Below are 24,433 nucleotides of genomic sequence, written 5' to 3' on the forward strand. Positions count from 1 at the left end.
GAAAGTGAGAAGTAAATTTTTATTGGGTGGAGAGCTCTTTTTGATTAGCAGCTAGCCTATCGTAACCAACATGAGGCCTTTGCCCTGCAGTTACTTCCTGCAATCCCCCTTGTCTCCCAGGGATTGTAACTGGAATAAAAGACTAGTGGCTGTTTGACCATCCTGTATATGAGGCACTTGCACTGACAGTTTAAGGAATACAGTTTGTCTTCTTCAGGTTAGCTGCAGTTTGAGGAGATTCTGGAACAGGAGAGAGATATTTGGGGAATTTCAGCCCAAGTTTCACCACTTTACTTACACTGTCTGACCTTGAGCAGCTCCTATCTTTTCTGTCAAACACAGATATTAATAATGCTTCACTGTCAGGTTGTTGTAAGGATTAAATAAGATAAAGAACATGAAAACATTTTGTTCACCAGAAAGCTTTGGATAAAATTAGTGCTCATCTCTGTTCAAAGGGAGTTGGGGCACATGTGCTTTGTGAAAGGCTCTCTGGTCAGGGTGTTGTCAAGTTAAGCCCAACCCCTTATTTCCTCTGATGGTCAACTTCACTCCTTTCCACTCTCACTCTATGAACAGGAAAACAGTTCTGTTTATTGCCTGGAGATACATACATACATACATACATACTTACTTACTTACATCGATTTAAGTTTTGCACAGAAACAAATAATTTTCAGAAAGTTGTGTCCAAAAACAAGTTAATTAAAAAATCTATACCTTTTGAGGACCGTTTTGCAGTTACAGTAAAACATGTGACTCTGGGCCAGTGGGTTCACATTGAAGTTGGTGAATTTATTATACTTGGATTCACACAGAAAGCCCCATATCCAAATGCTCTGAGTTCTTAAAATTCCAGATAGGATGTGGCTTTAACCATTTTAAGTTACCTTCGTATATATCAGTAAGGTATTTAATTGCTATTTTTTACATTCAAGATATAAATGGAAGATCTGGTTCAACCCTCTTGTTTCGAAAATGAGAAAACAGAAGCCCAGAGATATCCTGTGACCCAGTTTAAGTATCAGCTTCACCAGTGGGCTTCCAATGTTTTCTCTCCTTGTGCACTAAAGAGACTCCCTCCCTCTAGTACAGAATTTGGTGACAGAACCAGATTCTGAACTACTTATGGGACAGAAGCCAGTTTTCTCTGCATCCCAGGGACCTCTGGCCAACAAGAAAATCCGTGGAACCTTCTGCTTCCATCTTCTTGGTCAAAGCTGGTTCACATGACTACCTCCATCTTTAAGAGAGACTAAGTAAGACATTACAGTTGTCCCTTGACAGCAGTGAGGGATAGATTCCAAGGTCCCTTCAGATAAAATCTACAGCCATCGTGTAAAAGAGCACAGCAGTTACATGGGTTCTGTGAAGATGGCCCTGTGTGTTTACAACATCTCTGGGCTACTTAAAAACTAATACAATACAAATGTTATGCAGATAGCATTTTATGGTGACACTTAGAGAACAACAAAGACAAAACTTGGTACATGTCCACAGTCATGGGGCTAGCACATGAACAAGGCATGAGGCAATTGTTCAAACAACTGATGGAGGATACTGAAGAACTGAATGATGTGGGAGACTAGGGCACAGCCCTTCATGTATGTGGATTCAGAACAGAGTTCAATGCATAACAAAGCCAAATCTTGCACTTTGGAACTTTCTAGAATTCTTATTTTTTGGTCTTTTAAACTGCATCTGATTAAATCCACTGGTATGGGAGCCATGAATACAGCAAACCAACATCCTCTCAGAAAACAAAATCAGGACTTTACAAGCAGGGAATGGACTGGAGTTATGTGGCATCTGGGTGCCTGCTGCAGCTTGGGACCTCATGAAAATAAATAGACACTGGAAAATGAAGATTCCCAGGATTGCAAGACGAGGACTTGGTGTGCAGAATTTCAGCCTGCACCTCCTTCTCCTTCCTACCTCCTACCTCAGTGTCAAGCACCCAGCGACATGAGCAGCTGACTCAGCATTTTCCCCATTTTGTCTCTGCAGCATATGAAATTCCCTCAAAGATACACAACAATCCTGGTGGGGATTTTCTCTCCAATTCCTATACAGTATTTACTCAAATACCCACATAATAGGAAGATGATATTGATAAGAGTCTAATAAATATAAATCTTGGTGAATTGCAGGGATTTCCCAGTTCCCACCCCACCCCCTTACTTCTGGATTTACATTTATCACGGTAGGTAACTGTAACTCACCCAACACTGCAGGGCTATTAATAACTCAACCCTGCTGAATAAATCAGAGACCCTGAAAAACTGTGGAGTAAGCATTTGTCATGCACATGTGGGATTTGCCGAGTTCCTGCATCTGAAGGTCTAATATTAGGATTCACACATTGTGCCATGCGCTCTGCAAGAGGAAAAAGCTTTCCCATCTTCTCAGCTTTGAAAATAGGGTGCACTTTGCATGCAAACAAGTCTCAGCGAGCATAATGGTTTAAAATAAATCACCAAGAAACATGGCTTCAGTAAGCAATAAGAAACACCTTTCCAGAATAATTTCAGATGCAAGGACAACAAATAAATAAATGCTGTAACTATCAGTGTGACTTTGTGAACCCCTTTAATACATGGGGGCTTCAGTTCTGTCACGAGCAAGAAAACAGTGGCATAAAACGTATTCTCAGCCCCCTTCCTTGTCTAGATTCTGTATGTCTTTCTTATGCAATTACCCAGAATGCTAACTTGTAGAGTTATATCATGGTCAAATTCTGGAAAGAGTCTCATAATATTTTTGCCAATGTCTAAAGCTGATAATTTAAGTTTTAATTAGCATAGAATTATTGTTTTCTAGGCACCATGTTGGGTCTGTTTTCTGAATTTACAGACTTGTGATCATTGGGGATATATTAATTTGAATTCTATTTTTGTAGTTGTGCTTTGTGTTTTGAAACAGGGTCTTACTATATAGTCCAGGTTGGCCTCAAACTCACTGCATTTCTCCTGCCCCCATTTCCCAAGTGCTAGGATTATAGATATTCTCTGCCGTGTTTGGACTGAAATTTTTTCTTTTGTTCTTTATTTCTTCCTTCCTTTTTTTTTTAACTTGATGTTTTTCATAAGTAGTTGTCCATATTTCCAAAAGATCTTCACAATTGATTCTGATGGTGCTAGGTTATCCCATTTTGTGGTAATGCTTCTCTCCCCCTCCCGTTTGATGTCCAGTTCTCTGGCACATCTTATGAGCCACCTCCTTAGATTATGTTCAGAGCCCAACATCTCACCACTACTATTCACATTGCTGGGACCAAATATCTGACAAAAGCAACTTCAGGATGGTAGGGTTCGTTGCAGCTCATAGTTCAAGAGTACAGACTATCATAGCAGGGAAATCTCAGCAATAGCAGACAGAGGCAGCTGGTCACAGTTCCTCTCCAGTCAGGAAGCCAAGATGGAAGAAAGCTGGTACTCAGCTCTCTTTCTCTGCTTTATACAGTTCAGGCCCTCAGCACATGGAATACTGTCTCCCACACTTAGGATAACTCTTTCCTCCCAGTTAACCTGCTCTAGAAACTTTCCCACAGATGTACCCAAAGGTTTGTCTCTTAGGTGATTCTAGAACCTGTTATGTTAAAATGCAATATTATCCACCACAACTTCCATCACAGCCATCCTTGTCCAGCTTACATGATCTGTTGCCTGGATTGTGTTCCTACTCCTCCTACCAGCATCTTCATTTCCTGGCCACTTTGTGGCTTTCATAGAGTGTTAGGAGTGGCCCTTCCAAAACAGCAAGTCATAGTTCAGTCCTCTAACAATGTTCCTTCAGAGAGAAGTTGCCATCTTTCCTGTGACCTAAGAATCTACAGGGTCTGGTTTCCCTGTCTTCTCTGATCCCACCTTCAATCACTCTATACCAGCTAGCTGCACCTGTCCACCTGCTGCTCATGCTGTGGTCACTGCTACTTCAATGCCTTGCAGCCACTGGCTCTTCCAGTCCCGCTCCCATGGTTCCACATGGCTTGCTCTCCTTCTTTTTAAATCTTTGGTCACATGATCACTTCACAAAGAACTCTTCTCTGAGCACCCTACCTAAAACAGCAACTCTCCCAGCATTCTCTATGCCTCTTACTCTTTGCTTTTTACCACCTGAAGTATTACTATTTTGCCACTATTGCCCACCAACATGAAAAATCTATAGATAGGGACTTTGCTTATTTCTGTTGTCCCCATGACCTGAAACCATCAGGAAACACTACTTTGGTGAGTTAATTAAACCATGCGATGAACATAGGGTGTCAGGTTTTATAGCAGAACATTGGGAGACAAGTGAAGAGGGTTCTGTCATAAAGACCCTTGTGTGCTAGGTTAAAGCTTTGACCTCCATCAGCACCTCATCAGGAGCCAGAGAAAAGCTTTAATCAAGGAAATGACAAATCATATTTGCATTTAAACAAGCAAACCATACTGACAATGGAGAAAATACTTTTTATATGAAGGGGCTAGAAGGCAGTGAGAAGGCAATTATGCACATCCTTTAGAGACAAAAGTTTTAAAATAGAATTACCCAACTTGGGAATATAGATCACTGGTAGAGCACATGCTGAGCATTTATGAAGCCCTGAGTTCAATCCCAGCACCACACACACATACACACACATGCACACACAATTGAATTACCATCTGATCTAGCCTTCTACTCCTGAGTATACAACCAAAAGAATCATTAAAAGGTTAGGTGACACTCCATAGGAGAGAATGCACATTAGCACTGTACACCTGATTAAAAGCTAAGGGAGGTCCTAGGCACTAGTGGGAAAGTCTTTGCTGTTGCTTTGCTAAATAGACATGATATGCCTGTCAAATTGCATTCTGATTAACTATGTTTGTGTCCATAGAAGAATGCTGCTGTCAGCTCTGGTGATCAGTGGAGACTACAAAGACTCAAAGTATAGAGAATAAATGATTATTGAATGCCTAGCCGTAAATGGGATATCTCCAATGTCTTCTCCATGGCTGAATGGGTCAGAAAGACTGTAAGAATCAGAGGAAGTAGGGCAATGGTGTGAGTAGAACACTGCCTTCCTGGCATGGTGTGGCTGTTACATTCTTGAATTCACAGATGCTGTGGTCACTTCAAAAAATCTGCACAAAGTTGAGCCTGTTTACGCCCTTTCATGGGAGAGGAAGGGGCTCATGCACCTTGATAATGTTTATATAGATAAAGGTTGATGAGGAGGGAGAGATATTTCCTCAGTGTACCCCTGGTGTGGGTGTGCTCACCCACACTCCAAAACAACAACAAATTAATGACAAAACATAGCCTTGAAATTAGAAAGGGACTCATGAAAGAGGAAGAAGAAAAGACATGGGGTGGGGGCTGAGTACATCAGAAACACATTGCCTATATGTATAAAAATTTTAAAGCAAAAGATAATTGTAAATAGGGACATAAAGGGATATTTGTATGCCTATGTTTATAGCAGCATTAGCTACAATGGCCAAAAGGTAAAGACAAGCCCATGTGTGTATCCATGGATGAGTGTCTAAACCAATGGTGGCAAGTATGGACATAAAGTGGGGTGCTATTCAGCCTTAAAAATGAAGAGAATGCTGACAAATACTACAACACAGAAGAGACTCCAGGATCCCATGCTCAGTGAAATAAAACTACAAAAATCACACATCTTATATGATGTCACTGTCCCTTATATAAGATACCTAGAAGAGCCGAGTTCAAGGAGACAGTAGGTAGAGCAGTGCTGAGCAGAGGCTGGGGGGAAGTGGGGAGTGGAGAGCTATTGTTAAGTGGCTATGGAGTTGGAGCTTTGCATCATGGCTATCAGTTCTGTGCCTGGATGCTGGTAAGGGACGCCCAACAGTGTGATTGTACAGCATTCAGTATTTAGCATACATACCATGCTACAGTAACATGATTTTATGTTGTGTATATTTTACCACAGCTTTAAAAAAAAAAAAAGGTTCATGAAAAAGCTCAAACCAGGCAGAACCTGCGCAATGGAGGGGAAATGGGGTGAAGACAGTTTCAAGACCCAGGAAAGAAAACATGACCCACAAGATTTGGAGATACATTGGTTTGGGGGAATAAGGACCAGAAAGGGGCTAATTTCCCACTCTACAGTTGTGTATCTGGGATGAAGTGAGTTCCTCGACATAAAAGGAGGAGGGCAATGGGTCTGAAGGAAGATGTGACAAGCTTGGTTTTTAACTTATTTTAGCAATCCATGGTCTCCAGAGTAGAGGTACCTGCTGAGCCTCCAATATATAATGCAGACACCCAAGAGAGTGGATAGAAATATAAACACAGTCACTGAAAGGACTGACACCCTTGTATGAGGACACATACCTGCCAACTCAGCCCTTCCACAGTGAAAGCAGCAGGAGCTCAAGCTCATCCTCTGTGACACAGCGAGGTGGAGGCCAGACGGCAGGACCTCAACAGACAACAACTCAAGAAACCAAATGGACTTTTTAAAAGAAAAGGAAGGAGGAGGTGAGGAGGAAGAGGAGAAGGAGATGAGGAGAAGAAAGAAGAGGATCAAGAGGAGGAATAGGAGGAGGAAGAGAGTGGAGAAAGCAGAGAAAAGGTTCAGCATGGTCTGGAACTGAAAGCTGAAGAAGTACCCAGTGAAGAGGAAGTTGAGAGCTAGGAGCCACAAGAACAAAAATGATTCTAAGATAAAAGGACCAATCACTGGTGACAAATGCTATAGCATTGCCAGGAAAACCTCTAGACTCTAACAACTGGGATGATAGACTAGGAGACCCTTATAGGAGCAACTTGGAGAGTATGGTAGATTTTTAAAACCAAATTGCAGTGAAACTACCAAGAAGGAAGTAGACATTAAGCCATGGATAGGAATCTGAGATGAAAATTACAATATAAATATGCATGCCATATAATCTCCTATAATGAAGACCTTCGATCTTGAAGAAAAAATTTAAAAAGCTGAGGACACCATTTAATTTCGGTGGTGACTAACTGCCAAGCAACATGGGCTGCAGCTACCCGCTTACCTCTAAATAAACAAACAACATAGCTGGCTGAAAAGAAATAACATCCACAGGCTGGGGTTGTGGTTAGTGGTACAGACCTTCTTAGCATATATGAGGCCTTGGGTTCAGTCCTAGAGAGAGAGACAAAGACCAAGAGATAGAGACAAAGAGAGGCAGGAATGGAGAGGAAGAAAATCTGACTGGTGTGAGAGTTTTCCCTGTTTCTTCCTTTTCCAAAGAGATCAGTAACAGAACTATGCTTTATCCTGGGAAATTTCTTTTGCTTCTAAGGAGATATAAGTAAAAATCTTTGGGTAGTTTTAAGAAAAGTTTCATTTAAAAAAAAAAAAAGATGAATTTTTGGATTTTTCTCTCTTTCCGGAAAGACAATGTAGCTAGACCCCAGGGAGCCAGAAGAGGCCAATGGAACTACATTGTGAACCAAACTATATACTAGCAGAGCAGAAATTTACCAAGCTCCCTGGCGCTAAGGTAAAGATACCATACCTTCTCTGAAGTAGTGACCCACATGATTTCTTTTATTGTTGCTGTTGTTTGTTTGTTTTTAAGACAGGGTCTCACCTAGCCCAGGCTGCCCTTGAACTTACTGTGTAGCAGAGGATGACCTTCAGCTTCAGATCTTCCTACCTCACCTCCTGAGTACCAGGATCACAGGATTATGGGCCGCCACACCAAGCCCTGACCTCCGGCTTCTGTTACACAAGAAAACCCCTACTGGATTGTAGCTAGGTCTCCATTATCAGCATATTAACTGGTGTATCATCTTCCACACCTGATTTCGAGTTATGATTCTGTTCAGCTCTGGCCTTCTCAAGAGCAACCATAAAACTGCCATGGTACAGAGCTGTTTGAGAAGCATCTTTGCCAGGTTGTTGATGACTAAAATTCCTGGGATAGTGACCTATTATTTACTGTACTGTTTACAATCATTTTAAACATCAAATGTCCTTGAAGAGAGTTACCTTGGGGGCTGAAAGTTATTCCCAGAGTCCACCAGGGCTGTGTTCTAGGCAAGAGCGCAACATGATATGAATGAAATTGGGGAAGGAAAGGGTCATAGAGAAAGGAATGCTCTTTTTAAATTTTTTTATTAATTAATTCAATTTACATATCAGTCCTAGGCCCCTCCCTATTCTCTTCCCAGTCCCACCCTCCCTCCTGCATCCCCTATTCCTCAGAACAGGGAACCCATGGGGGACACCCCAGCTCATCTATTCACATGAGGACTGAGTTTGTCTTCCTCCCCTGTGGTCTGGTAGGGAAGTCCTATCAAGGGGAAGTGATCAAAAAGCTGGCAGCAGAGTCTGTGTCAGAGATCTCCCCACTCTCCTAACTAGTGGGCCCACAAGAAGTGAAAGGGCAGGTCCTGCTAGAGCTCAGATTCCAGTACCAAGGCCAGTGGAGGAGGCAGAGTCACCAGCTTCATTGTCTCAAGCTTGACCGGCGTGAAGGGCCATTGCTTAAGCAACTGTTTATGGAGCACCCGAAGCTAATAAACATACACATCACTAACATTATTTCATTTAATCCTTATGGTACTGCCCAGCAGTTAGGTGCTGTTGGCCTCATCCCTAGGAGGGAAAAACTGCGGCCCAGAGAGGGTAAGTAAACAAGAGACTAGAAATGAAACAGATTTAACTAATGATAGTGTGAATAATGAGGCAGCCTATAGCAAGCACTAATCATGTGCCTACCATTTTACACATATTAAATTTAACAATTTCCTGAGGTAGGTACAATACCTATCCCCATTTTGCTGAAAAAAAACATTGAAATCACAAAAGGTGAGTGAATTTGCCTGTGTGCAGATTCCTTGAAGTAGCTGGAACATGAACTCAAGTTTGCTTCACTCTAGACCTGGGAAATAGTGAAGAGAGACCTGATTTTTTTCTGAAATTTTTTCAAAATCCTTCTCTTTTTGAGTGTGTGTGCCTGACTGTGTCTGTGTATGTGTGTGTTTGGTAGTGTGAAGTGTGTGCATGTGTGTCTCTATGTGTGTGTGGTTTTGGTGTGAAGTGTGTGTGTGTGTGTACATGTGTGTGTTTGTGGTGGTGCAAACTGTGAGAGGGAGTGTGTGTATGTGTATATGGTGATGTGAAGCATGTGTGTGTGTTTCTGTGTGGTGTGTGTGTGTAGTGGAGGGGAGTACTGGGAGAAATTGTGTGGTGGTGGGAGTGTGTGTATGTATGTGGGGGATGTGCATGTGTGTACATGTGTATGTGTGTTTGTGGGTATGGGGTGTATGTATGTGTGTTTGTATGTGGTGGGGGAGTGGAGGGAGTGTGTGTGTGTGTGTATGCACATAAGTGTGCTGGCACTGATAAACAGAAGGAAGCCAGAAGAGGAGGCCTGGTGTCTCCGTCTCCCACTCTGTCTTACTCTTTCAAGACAGGGCCTCTCACTAAGCCATCTAGAGAAAACTGGCTGGTCAAGGAGACCCCATGGATCTCTGTCTGTGCAATCTGGGTTAGGTTTCAAGTGTGAGCAGCCTTGACCAGCTTTTTAAGTGGGTTTTGGGGACTTGACTTTAGGTCCTCACACTTGCACAGCAGCTGCTCTTACCCACTGAGACATCTCCCCAGTCCCTCACCTTTACTTTTTAACCCACTAGAAAACTGAAAAGCAAAGAAAACCATTCAGTAGTACATCTTGGACAACAAAGATGTTTCCTATTAAAAGCAAACATTAAAGAAATCCATTCTTTGGACATTAAGGTACCCAAAAGACTGTGTCACTCATTATTCTTGTTATTTTACAAACTGGGAAAGAGAGAAATCATGTGATTTCCAAAATACAATTAAGGGGTTAAAATAATGGCACCACAACAAAGGCAAGCACTCAGCTAGATGAAAAGCGATGGAGTGCTTCTGCATAATCCAGACCTGAGACTTTAAAACTTTTAAGATGAAGTTTTGCCTTCCTTCCTCCTTTCCCACCTTTAAAACAAAGGTTCATTTTTCATTCTCAAGGAACTCAGTCTTCACAGTGGATAGCCTGGGAACAGTGAGTGTGCTTTAAACACTTGGAGCTGGGGCTGGAGGTGCCTGCATGGGAAAGTAGAGCCATGGATCATACTGACATCTGAACAACACCTTGGAAGAAGGAAAAGGGAAAGGCCCGTGTTTTCTGTACCAGCTGCTACTCTCTGACTCCAGGGCATGTTCAATTTCTTCTCACCGCAAAGTCACTCAGAGGAATGGAGGACAATCAAGAAATACCAGACGGAGGCTGGAATGGCATCCGGGTACATCAGGACAAACTCCCTGAGAAAACACTTGGCCTCTCCTCCTCGCTGAGTCTCTTTTTCTGTTCTCTCAAGCTCTAAGGCTGCTGTGGTCTGGCTCCGTGAGGGCCAGAGCCGTAGCTCCACCTCATTAAGCTAGCCCCAATAAACGGACTTTAAGTGTGTGTGTAGGTCAGTGCTCATTTTCGCTTAGGCTCAAGCTCTCTGATAGCTTTTGAAATAAAGTTAAAACCACAATGAGAAACTATTTTCTATTATACAAACACTCAAAAAAAGTATTTTCTAGTAGTGATCATTTAGAACTCATGGGATGACACTCTCACGTTTCAGCAGGTAGAAATAAAGAGTGCCACAGAGCTTGTCAAGAGCCTTAAAAGTATTCATATTGCCTGATCCATTGAGTTTTGAGAATGTGGCCTAAGAAGGACAAACCATGATGGATAGGTAAGAATATCATAGCATTCTGTTGAAATCTACCTTTGAAGTCTATCCCAAACCAATTCCACCTACACTTCTCAACCCCATGGTTTAACTGGCATTCTCTTACCCATAACAGTGCCTTGGCCACCACGGAGAAAAGTCTAGGTCCTGACCCAACTGGACCCAACTGTGCTCTTCTAACTCAGGTCATTCATCATTTACTGGAACACAGATAAACAGATATTTTTCAAGTTCGGTTTCTTGAGCACACCTGAAATGGCACAGATGTTCATTATAGGAAGGGTGAAACATCGGATGTCTTCTAATATGTAACTGGCTACATATATTGTGGGACCCTACAAGGGAATGGGGATTGCAGAACTGTGACTGTTGGCCGCAGCAGCAAGCATGCTGTGTGGAATGTCCTGCTAACATCATATCTTCCCTTAATCCACCACATTCTCTCTCCTTTTCTAATCAAACTCCTAAAAGACTTATCTAACATTGGAAGAAGGTGAAAATAAGGATGAAGACAGGAGTCAACCACAGAGGGCCTCTGAAAGACTCTACCCAGCAGGGTATTAAAGTGGATGCTGAGACTCATAGCTAAACTTTGGGCAGAGTGCAAAGAATCTTATGAAAGAAGGGGGAGATAGAAAGACCTGGAGGGGACAGGAGCTCCACAAGGAGAGCAACAGAACCAAAAAATTCTAGGCACAGGTATCTTTTCTGAGACTGATACTCCAACCAAGGACCATGCATGGAGATAACCTGGACCCCCTGCACAGACATAGCCCATGGCAGCTCAGTGTTCAAATGGGTTCCCTAGTAAAGGGAACAGGGGCTAGCTGACATGAAATCAGTGTCTGGCTTTTTGATCACCTCCCCCTGAGGTGGGGGGGGCAGCCTTACCAGGCCACAGAGGAAGACAATGCAGACAATCTTGATGATACCTAATAGGCTAGGGTCAGATGAAAAGGGAGGAGGATCTCCCGTATCAGTGGACTGGGGGAGGGGCATGGGAGGAGAAGAAGGAGGGGATGGGGTTGGGAGGGAAGGAGGGTGGGGCTGCAGCTGGGATACAAAGTGAATAAATTGTAATAAATAAAAATTATATTAAAAAACAAAAAATATTTTGTGATAAAAAAAGACCTAAACTCACTGTTCCTCTCTCTACCTCTCTCTTTCCCTCTCTCTCTCCCTCTCTCTACCTCTCTCTACCTCTCTCTCTCTCTTTAGAATTTACCAAAATTGATCTTCTTGAAGCTACTAAGGACTTCTATGTTGCCCAATCCATTGACCTAGAACGGTCTAGACCTTGTCTGCAGCATTTGACATAGGCGTCCATGCTGTTGAAATTCTTACCTGACTTCTATAGCTTATTTCCTGGTCTTCTACCAGACCCCAACCCCCTGCCAGTTCACTGTTTCTTGGCCTTCTTAAATCCTTGTTCCCTGCTATCCTCCCTATCTGTAGCTACTGCACAGCCCCAGAACTCAGTCCTCTGACCTTTGGTCCGTTCTTTTTATACTCCCCAGTGATGTCACCTTGCCCAGAGCTTTAAACGTTAATGCTTTTCAATGTCTCATCTCCAGTGTGGGGTTTTCCCTGCCTCTCACGTCAAACTGAATGATTACTCTATTTCTGTATTTGGCTGTCCAATAGGCATTACAAGACTGTCTGAATTTCTTAATTTCCCTTTTGTTCCAATATTTATCCTTAAAATGTACTCTTTCTCCATTTTTCCAGTCTAATTAAATCCCACAATAATTCAGTTTGTTCAGGTCCACATCTGAATAGCAGCTATCCCTGGATGGTAGGATGTCAGATTTGTGAGTTTCTTGCAGTGCTGAGTGAGCAGCTTTGATCAGAGGGAGGCATCAAGCATATTGCAGAAGGGAGAGAACTCAGAAAGAGCCAACACAGACTCTATAAATTTAAGGCAATGGGTGTAATATACAAAGACCTTGTGAAGAAACAAGAAAAGGTAGAATATAGGAATAAAATCAGGACTCTGTACAGTGTTTATAGCCTAATGACCAGAAGACAACGTAGCCAAGAGCAAATGCAGCTTGGACAAATGGAGCTGCACGTGCAGATGCTAGAGTGACAAATTACCTGACATCATCACATGCCCTTCACACAGCACCATCTTGGATCTGGGCCAGCTGTGAATGACATGAGGCACAACTTTCAAAATCTCTCTCAGCTGAGCACAGTCGCATGCCCGTAATCCCAGCACTCAGGGAGGCAGAAGCAGGCAGAGCTCTGTGAGTTTGAGGCCAGACTGGTCTACAAAGTGAGTCCATGACAGCCAAGGCTATACAGAGAAACCCTGTCTTGGGAAAAAAAAAGATCCCTCTCTTTAGTATTACTTCTGCAGCAGCGTAGATACTTCTAGGACTTGGGAGACAGGGAGAGGCCTGGCCCGCTGATCCTCTTCTAGCCCAGTCAAAGTACCTGCCAGGTCGCAGAACTGCAACCTGCTGTCTTCTCACAGTGATGGCACAGAAGCAGCTGGTATGGCATATAAGGCAGCAAGCATGAAGTCTTGAAATTCTTTACCTGGGTAGTCTTCCACTAGGAGACCTGCCTTCAGGGCCAGGAGTTTTTGGTTTCAGTCATAGGGTTTCCATTTCTGTGATTATACACCTGATTAAAAGCAACTTGGGGAGGAAAAACTTCATCTCAGCTTATACTTCCGCAGCACAGACCATCATCCAAGGAAGTCGAAGCAGGAAATGAACAGAGGCTGTGGAGGAGTGCTATTTACTGGTTTGCTCTCCATGGCTCGCTCAGCTTGCTTTTTTATCCAACCCAGGACCACCAGCCTAGGGCTGGCACCACCCACTGTGAGCTGGGCCCTCCCACACCAGTCACTAACAAGAAAAATTCTCTACAGACTTGCCCACAGGCCAATCTGATGTGGTTTCTGCTTCTCTGGTGACTTTAGCTCTGGTCAATTTGGAAAACACTAACCAGGACAGTTTCTATCTGCTTAGGAACTCTTTGTGGGCAAGACTCATGATTGAAGCTGCATTAGTGAGAATTTTCTACAGACAAAGAAGAGTCCAGGTAAGGGTTAAAGAGAACTCGTGTTAAAGAACTAGCTCGTGGGACTATGAAGGAGTGAGTGACAAGCCCACAGTCTGCGGGCATTGGAACAGAGGGCTGAGAAAAAAGAGGGACCATCCAATACAAAGATCATTGGCGGCTAGCAGACTTCTTCCCTGCTCTGGAAATCCAAACCTTGGCTAGATTAATCATATTATAAATTCCCTACAAAAAATACATTAGAACACAACAAAAAGAACATTTATTTATTTAATTTATTTATTTATTTATTTATTATTTTAAATAACAAACAGAGTGTGTGCTTGCTGGAGAAGGAAAGCAGAAAAGAGATCAAGAAACAAGAAGCTCCTTTTTTAATATTTGTTCATTTGTTTTGTTTTTTTCATTTATTTTATTTTTATGTACATGTATGTATACCTGAGTACATGTACAAGTGTACCATGTGCATGCCAGAGCCGCCGGAGATCAAAGAGGGATTTGAGTCCCTGAACTAGAGTTACAAGCAGTTGTGAATAGCCGCATAGGGGCTGGGAACTGAACCTGGGCCCTCAGCATGGGCAATAACCTCTCTTCACCCCTGAGCCATCTCTCCAGCCCCCTTTCTTCTGTGCCTTGCCCAAATCACCAGTAGAATTTAGCTACTTTGATCCTGAATTTTTCATGCTGGTTGTCATCTATTATTTGACCATACTATTCATCGGTCTGATTTCTGAGACTGAATCTGATTAATCTTATAATAATGTTTATAGGAAAAGTCTAAGACTTTCCTCCTGATGAAATGCCTTTGTGTTGATTTCTTAAACTTATCCTGTCATTGTGTATTTATATGACCATAACTTCTAGAGAAAAATGATATCTTTTTTATTTACAATATTTTTATTTTTATTAATTACAGTTTATTCACTTTGCATTCCCCCTGTAGCTCCCTCCCTCCTGACCTCCCAATCCCATCCTCCCTCCCCCTTCTCCATCCATGCCCTTCCCCAAGTCCACTGATAGGGGAGGTCTTCTTCTCCTTCCTTCTGGTCCTAGTCTATCAGGTCTCATCAGGACCTGTATTGTCTTCTTCTGTGGCCTGATAAAGCTGCTCCCCCCTCAGGGGGAGGTGATTAGAGAGCAGGCCAATCAGTTCATGTCAGAGACAGTCCCTGTTCCCATTACTACAGAAATTGTGGTACATCTACACAATAAATTATTACTCAGCAATAAAAAAAATAGGAAATCATGAAATGTGCAGGCAAATGGTGGGAACTGGAAAAGATCACCCTGAGTGAGGTATCCCAGAAGCAGAAAGACACACATGGTATATACTCACTCATAAGTGGATATCAGATATATAATATAGGATAAACATACTAAAATCTGTACACCTAAGGAAGCTAATCAAGAAGGAGGACTCTGGCTAAGATGCTCAGTTCCCATTCAGAAAGGCAAAGAGGATGGACATCAGAAGAGGGAGAAAACAGGGAACAGGACAGGAGCCTACCACAGAGGGCCTCTGAAAGACTACCCAGGAGGGTATTAAAGCAGATGCTGAGATTTATAGCCAAACTTTGGGCAGAGTGCAGGGAATCTTACAAAAAAAGGGGGAGATAGTAAGACATAGAGAAGACAGGAGCTCCACAAGGAGAGCAACAGAACCAAAAAATCTGGGCACAGGGGTCTTTTCTGAGACTGATACTCCAACCAAGGACCATTCATGGAGATAACCTAGAACCTCTGCACAGATGTAGCCCAAGGCAACTCAGTGTCCAAGTGGGTTCCATAGCAAAATGGTATCTTGAGGTTCACCAACTTCAACTATCCGGTTATTAGGAAACTGAGACCCAGAGGTATTGAGCAGAGATGAGACTTAGTCCAGATCACATATCCCCATCGCTTCTCTACATCATTATGGGAAGAAAGCACAAGACAATCACAGGCAGAATACAAGGGATGTGCCTCATGCTACATATTGCCATATTGCACATTCATTACTATGGGAATTAATGAGTCAATTTGGTTGGTGTTAAAGAAAATGGCTCATGTGGCTGAGCTGTCCCCAGTGAGGGATCAGCAAAAAGAGGCTGGGGTAAGACAAGGGTATTAAGCCTTTTCACAGAGCCAATTTTGGACGACGGTTCTGATTGCTGGATAAATCACAGCAGGAAATTGAAATGAGTGTGTGGAGGGCACAGGCAGCGTACATTACAGGATAGCAAACTGTCCTGTTTACCTTTGAGAAATCACTGCATCAGAGCAGAGAGGATCGTGCACGATGTCCAGGGAAATAAGGCAGGACAAGGAAGAAGAGAAGAGCGTATATGAGATACATAAACCAAAATGATAAAGTGATGTTAGAGGCACAGAATTAAAAGAAAGGAAGGAAATTATAGCTGAAGACAAAACTGAATGGGGACACAAGATTGCAAGATGAGCAAAAACTCAGAACTACATTTACCTCTCAACAGTTCCTTGACTTGGTGATTTATTCATAGTGTCTTTTTCATGCCAGATTAGACTGACATGACCATGAAGCACAAAGCTCCTCTTCTTTCTCCTTGCCAACAAGTGCACAGAGAATGCAAATGTGGTAATAAAAAAATAATCAAGAGACAACATTCATTGCAGTCCTAGCTGTCAATCAATCATATATAACTCATTCATTGATTCCAAACATTTGTTGGTCATTCAGCATGCACCAGGCACTGTGCTGAGATACAGCAGTGGGCAGAATTGCTTCAGCCCCTATTATTGAAGTCCTAATGCTCTAAAAAGAGGGAAATGTGATATACTACACAGACACATAAAAGGAATTTGGGGTATCAGCCATGCTACAACTTGGGTATCACACTGGACTCGGCTGCATTTGGTAGAAAACCTAAATAAAAGAAACTCAAACAAATAGAGGTTGGTTTTTCTCATCTAATAAATGCAAGCAACTCATGGTACATTTTTCCTACCTGGAAATACAAATGTAGATAGTCTAGAAAAGCTGCAACTCCTGAAAAAGACACACGAACTCAGCACCCCTGGCTGCTTGAGCTGGTAGTACCCAAAAGCCCTAACCAAATATTGTTCTTAAATCCTGGCCCTGTTTCTCATTAGTTGTCTGACACTGAGAAAGGCACTCATTGAAGTGTGGCTATTAGTGTCCTGCCAGCTTCAATGTACTGGATTTTTCATCCTCATTCTTAGCCTTTCATGGTCTATGTCAAGAGAGGGTACCCAGCTTCAGGTGCCATAAAATGTCATTCTAGACAAGAATGAGAGAGAGGGAAGACTGTGCATGTTAGACTGTTCTGTCTCTAGCCTGTGAGGTGGTTGTGGAAATTCCAAGACCTGAGGCCTAGTGCATGGCTTTTGTGTCATTGAAGACTACATGGCCCCAGCCCATTCTCTTCTGCTTCCTGGTGCCAGGTCAGCAGTTTTGCTCCACCCTGGGTTCCCACTGTGATGTGTTGCCTTATCAGAGGCCAAAAAGCAAAAGGATCTATTGTTCATAAACTTCAGCCTTCAGTGAGGCACGCTGAACTACTTCAGTGTAGAACCACCCTCAGGCTCTGCCTTCCACCACCATCACGGTGCCTTCTCCTCTGTGGGCCACCTCTCTTTAGGGACACTTGTCACTGGATGTGGGAGCCACCAGAGCTGTCTCATTTTGAAATTCTTATCTATGTCTTCAGAGAAGCTTTTTGAAAAGTACTTCACAGTTATAGCTTCTAGGGATTAGAATGCAGGCATACCTTTTCAGGCCACCATCCAGTCTGCATCTCCTCACAGTCTGTCCTCACTTAGGAAGGGAGGACTTTTATATGATACGCCAGTCGGTGGAGCTCTTACGTACCTTAAAACATTACAGTGGCTTCCTTTATGTATTAGTCAGGGTTCTCCAGAGTCACATAATTTATGAAATGAATATACACACACACACACATGCATATGGGATTTTTTGGAATGACATACAGGTTGCAGTTCAACTAATCCAATAATGGCTAGCTGTGGTCTGAAAGTCCAATAACCTAGTAGCTACTCAGTTTCACAAGGCTGGGTGTCTAGGCTGATCTTCTTTCTATGCTAGAGTCCTGAAGAAGTAGGCTCCAATACCAGTGAAAGAATGGATGTGCTAGCAAGGTGAGGGCAAGCAGGCAAAGAGCCAAAGCTTCCTTCTTCTATGTCTTTATATAGGCTTCCGGCTGAAGATGTGGCCCAGATTAAAAGCATGTCTTCCCACCTCAAGATCCAGATTAAAGGCGTGTGTCTTCCCACCTCAAGATCCAAGTAAAAGGTGTTTGTCTTCCCACCTCAAGATCCAGGTAAAAGGTGTTTGTCTTCCTACCTCAAAGGTAGGACTAGTAGTGGATTCCCCCACCTCAAGCCAAGCAGAAACTCTCTCACAAGTGTGCCCTCCATTTCTGGATTGGAGCTCATTCCAAGAACCGCGATCATGATTTGTATTGCAAAACAAAACCACTTCCTGAGATAGCCTACCATGTTCTCTAAACTCTGTGCATCTTCACCTCACTTCCTGCCTCCCTGAACTCTAACCACACAGACCTGTTGTTCCTTCTGGAACCCGACCACTTATTTCCTTTTATAGTAACATTTGCATTACTGTCCTCTCTGCTGCAATACCATAACATCATCACATGATAGCCTAAATGTCCCTTCCTCAGAGATGCTTCCCAGAGTACTCAGTCTAAACTGTGACATTCCCCAGGTTTCCAACCGCTATCTAGATTATGCATTTGTTTACTAGTTTATTTCCATAATCCAGCATTATAACATTTTCATCTTTTTCACTGTGCTATTTCTCATTGTCTAGCCACAGCAGAAGCATGAAAAATATGCACTTGTAATAGAAAGCTCTTCCAAATCTGCAGCTAGATGGTAAGATGGATTTTGTTGCTCTAGTTGTTTTCTGGAGGCTGAGGTCCAAAGCTGAAAGCAAAAAGGCATTAAACAGCCCAAATTTTTAAGCTCAAGGAACTTTTCAGAAGCTGCTAGACTTTGGGTTCATTGACACCCATTCAGGGATTTCCGAAAGGGCCCAGAGGTGGCACATATACTTCATCTACACCTACTCAGCTAACTAGCCATGAGAAGTAGGGAGGAAAATATCATTGTACGTGATTTCAGTATTTGTGGTAAGAAAACATCTCTTCCTATGTTCCCAGAAACCCCCTTTGTTACATTAAGGACATAAACTGAAGAACAGTTTTCCCCAAAGGCTTATATTTAGGCCCTAACTTCTAATATAGTGGTACTGGAGATGGATCCTTTAGAAGATAATTGAGCTTAACAGATGTCATGAAAGCTGGGCACAGTGGTGCACGCCTGTAATCCCAGCACTCAGGAGGCAGAGGTAGGAAGATCTCTATGAGTTCAAAGCCAGCCTGGTCTACAAAATGAGTCCAGGACAGCCAAGACAGACAGAGAAACCCCTGTCTCAAGCTAAACAAAACAGCAAACAAACAAACAAAGATGTCATGAAGACAGGATCCTATTGATGGGATTCATATCCTTCAAGAAGAGGAAGAGATCAAATAGATTAAGAAGGTAGCATTCTGTAATTCATAAAGATAGCTCTCACTGGACCCCCAAACATGCTGTCACATTAACCTCAAATTTCCAATTTCTAGAGCTTTAAACTTCTGCTTTAAACCCTGACTATGGCATTTTATTATGTCATCCCCTCCTGTAATGACTTGGGTTTTTAGTTCTAATATCTGTTTGTCTTGCTATCAAGGCAAGCATAATGTGGTAAGACTTTTAGGGAGTGTTTTGGAAACCTACAAATGACACATCAACTTTCTCATTTCTTTCTCTATAGTGAGAAAAAAACAAGGGTGCTGGTGGGCCTAACTTTGGCTTTCAGGGTCTTTGGTAAAAGAACCCTGTTAACTTGACTATAACTAAAGGTAAGCATCTTGTTGGAAAAGCAGGAGGACAAAGTACTCACAGCACACTATGATATAGCTTAAAAAAAAGATAGAGCAAGCCTCCATTTATCCCAGCCCTCTGAAACCCTCAGATGGTACACATGACATTAAAATTTTCTGAGGGTCAAGCAACCTAAATAGGAAAGCAGGAGCCAATGAGCAGCTCTGAGTGCCTATAAATCAAGTAAAGGGATGTTAACCAGACAGAGGTGGAAGGAGTGGGAGAGTAGGAGGTTTATGGAGCAGGGGGCAGGGAGTGGGCCTCAAGGATGAAAACCCAAAGAGAAAAGACATGAAAATCACTTGCAAGATCACCACTATCATTAGATAGAATCAGGCTGAGCCAAAGGGAAGAGATGAGGAGTCTGCACTATTCTCACTTTGAATAGTCTCAGACTGCTTGTCCTCCCTGCGCTCAGGACCCCTAGGAATTAAAATAGGTTGTCTCAGGGTCATCTCTGGCCCTCTACTCCAACATCACTAGGGTGACAAAGACTGTCATCTGTGTGGGACCAAGAACAGAACTCTCAATTAAAGTTTGACAGTGAGGTCATGGAAATGAACTGGTCCATGTAGACTCTGAAACAAGACGATTCCTATCACCTAAGCAACTAGAAAGCCACTGAGGAAGCCCTTCCCAGGAGGAAGGAAATATGACATAGCATAGTTGGGAGCAGCAAATGAGAAAAATAAAACTCCAGAATGGCAGTACACTGAAAAGAACTGGGACCCTTCAAAAGACTGATCCCATTTACAAATGTGGGCTTCAAAATGGTCTGTGGAGCTTGTTTTGGCAAAGGACACCATCACTGACAAAGTGTCAAACTACAGAAAGGGAAAAGATTTTTACTAACTGCACATACAATACAGGACTAATATCTAAAATATATAAAGAACTCAGAAGAAAACAAACCTGGACATAAAGAAAACAAACAACCCAGTTCAAAAACAAGGTACAGGTCTAAACACAGAATTCTCAAAAGAGGAAACTCAAACGGCTGAGAATCACTTAGAGAAATATTCAACATCATTAGTCATCAGAGAAATGCTAACACAGACTACTTTAAGATTTCATCTTACACCTGTCAGAATGGCCAACATCAATAAAAGAAATGACAACTCATGCTGTCAAAGATTTGGAACAAAGGGAGCACTCATCTGTTGCTGGTGGGAGTGCAAGCTTGTACAGCCCTGTGGAAATCAGAATGACAGCTCTTCAGGAAGCTAAGGATGTACCCAAAAGATGCTTCATGCTACAATAAAGACTTATTCAACAGCATTTATTGCTGCTCTATTCATCATAGCCAGAAACTGGAAACAGCATAGATGTCCCTCAACAGAAGAATGGATAAAGACAATGTGGTGCATTTATACAATGGAGTATTACTCAGCCATTACAAAAATAAAATCTTTAAATTCACAGGTAAATGGCTGGAACAAAAAAAAAAAAATCATCCTGAGTGAGGTCCTAAACCTAGAAATAGAAATGTGGCATGTATTTGCTCACATGTGGATGTTGCTGGTAAGTGTTTGATAAGCAAGCCACAGTCCATAGAACCATAGAGGTTAAATGGAAAGTAAGGGAATGGGGGCGGGGCAGGTCACCCTGGGAAAGGGGAGACAGATCCATCCCTGGCTTGATGGCTAGCTTCCAGGAAGAGAAGTCTAGAGCCTGAAACATGACAAGCTTTATGTGAGCCCCCACGTGGGCACTGGCACTGGTGCCACACACCACTTACACACACATGCAAAAGCACACACATATGCACATACATGTACACACAGCACACAGGTACACACTCACACGTGCATACACATACATATATACACATCTACCCACAGTCACGTGTGCACACACACAGGAATTTAGAAATAATCTATTAGTCTCCTTACTGTTCCTAAATTCAAAGCTTCTTCATCACTAGGTGGCTCTCTCAATAAACTTCTCCCTGACCAGGTTGCTATTCTGTCTTGCACACTTTAGCTCCCTCTTTGCTTTGCTGCTGTTGGTTCTCCTTCTTGATGCTCATCACTCACACACTAAATGATTGCCTTGCTTATGTTCTCCTTCCTTTATAAGAGCCAGGGTCTGGGCTGCTTTGTTCATGTTCATGCTTTTCCCCCTGGAGTGCCTCCAAGCACGCGATCATCCATGCTACAAGGTTTATAAGCATCCAACTGTGGCTGATCAGGGAAATGGTTTGCCTGGCAGAAATGAGACTTGAGACAGACTCACTACCTGACATTTGTCATCTGTTCTGACAGGGGAACATGAATAAAAGAACAGAAGAAGAGAGAAAAAAAATTATAGAAAAGCAGAGGAAGAAAGTCCTAGGCTTTTAACATACCCCACCCACAATAAATAAGTTCTTCTTGAGCCAAAGCCTTTCGAAGCAGGCCGTTCTGTCCCTACACACGGCTTCCACCCTGTCTCTCTTCAGAAGCCCCTACTATCATGCCCCAAATGCTGGAGGCACTCAGCCTGAAGCAAAAATGTATGAAGGCTGCGTCCTCCATTTCAGTCTCAGCAGCATCATTAACACGGTGAGATGGCTAATAGATTCTGCGATTCGGGAACCAGAGGCTACAAGCTAAGGTCTTACATAATAGGTGCTTCCTCACCTTCCTACTCTTCGGTTCTGAAAGAAATGTTGTCGTGGGTGCCAATATGCACAGATAACGGTGCAGAGCTGGACGGGCAGGGCAGGGAACTTGAGACCCTCCAGGGAGGAAGAGCAAAGCCTTTGCCTCCAAGAAGATGCAGGAGAAAAGGTGCAATTTTGCAAGCCTCAAGGTGTTGGTCATTACAGTGAGGAACTCTCTTTCTTAGAGCGCCACTTAGTGGTACTTTCGAGCAGTGGCTAACCTCTGCTTGTACAAACCTAAGTACGGTTTTAGAAAAAGTCTTGGGTGGTATTTAAAAACAAGATCTCGCTCATGAACGTAGTTTCTATTGCAGCTTTATCATTAAAAAAAAAAAAGAAAAGAAGAAGAAGAGATTTCTGGACATTAGTTTTTATAAAAAATAACCAGGCCTTTTCATTTGTCATCTGCTTTACCAGGCATCCTTGACTTGGTGAGGGAAGTCTGTTCCTGAACTGTGTGCTAACCAGAGTTGAATGGGAAGATTTCCATTTTGATTGCAGTGAGGGACATCCCGATTTAAAGAGTCCCAAGGGTAATCGAATCCTTTTCTAAAGACAAACAAGCTCTCCATTGTGTTTGCTTTTAAACTTAGTCTCGCATTTAATTTGTTCCAAATTCAGGCCCACCTGCTCTCCTATCATGGGCTCTAGGCAATTTTAAATGACAGCATTTCACTCACACCCTCTTTAAAAACAAGCCAAATATACTCCAAGCCCATTTTGAGCTGGCAGTGAAGCCTTTGGAAGAGACTGTTTATTAGGTGTTTTTGCCTGCCTGGATCTGGAGGCGAGGGGCACTCCACAGTCTCCACACTCTCATCTTGCCCAACCATCCCTGGCTTGTTATATGATGTCCTCATCATATACCCCTCCAGAGAGCTGAAAGTTTAGATTCCTTGATGATGCTAACCCATGCCCCAAATTAGTAGAAGAATTTTGTGTGAAAGACATAAGGTGAGACAGAAAGTAACTAAGAGTGAAAGGGCTTGAATTATAGACCAGGCAGGGATAGAGCATCCTAAGAGACTGAGATCCTAAGAAAGCCTAGGACCTGGTAACCATGTTATTCACATCAAGCAAGATCATTTAAGGCCAGGGACCTCAAAAGAGAGTATTATATATTCTTTGTCAAGGAAAAATGGCTCCAGGGAATTCAAATATGATCTTAAGAGTTTACATTGTCAGTAAATCAGGAAGAACTGAATTTAAATCTCAACTCTACTTCATTATCCTTTAAGATGCAGGGAAATTATTTATCCTCCATCACTTGATCTTCTCAACCATAAAATGGGATAATAAGACTTTCCCGGATAGGTTATCAAGACAGAGTGAGCAGCAAGAACACCTATGAGGCCTCAAGTGATGACCATTAACAGTCATAACTCAAATGTTATATTCCTTTAGTCAACACTGACAAGGATGTTCAAAGGCAGAATGATATAGTAGAAAGGGCATTGGGTCAGATCAGAAGACTGTCCATTTATGCAAAATTAACATATTCTTATCTCAAAGAGAATAAGAAATGGTCATTATGAAAGCAAGTATGAGTGTCTACAGTCCAGAAACACAGACTTGAGTAACCCCCAAATACCATGTTCTGTTGTGGAAGTGGTTACATGAGACTGTATTTGTTACAGAACAAAGTAAGCCAAAAATCAAGAAATTTAACAGAGGGGGGTGGGGACCACAGGTAGGCAGGTTACAGCAAAGCAGAGTAATGCCTACTAAAGGCCTTAGATGCCACCCAGGAGTAACACTATTGTCCTTGGCGTGGTAGCATCTACGGGTCTGTTAGTACATCCTAAGGATCTATCTACCAGTCACAAAGGTGTCAGTTCACACACAGAGGTGAACAGCAGATGGTTATTTAGAGGTCTCAGGTAGGCCATGGTGATCTTGGCCATGGCTTGCCACATTTCAACTCTTTACAATCATTGGGGTTTTAATGATTCAGACAGACTTGTAGAATGTTTAACACAGGTGCAGCTTTTTTTCTGGGAACATCACATGCCCCAGATCTGTTTGGAACTGCCTGTGACTCACAGCTGGTCCATTGATTCCCTTTAGTCTTCACTCCTCATTTACTAGATAAAATCACAGTGGTAGCCAGAAATCTGTTGCTTT

The sequence above is a fragment of the Psammomys obesus genome, unplaced genomic scaffold (assembly GCF_907164565.1).
Source record: "Psammomys obesus unplaced genomic scaffold, mPsaObe1.curated_primary_1811, whole genome shotgun sequence".
NCBI classification, from domain to species: domain Eukaryota; kingdom Metazoa; phylum Chordata; class Mammalia; order Rodentia; family Muridae; genus Psammomys; species Psammomys obesus.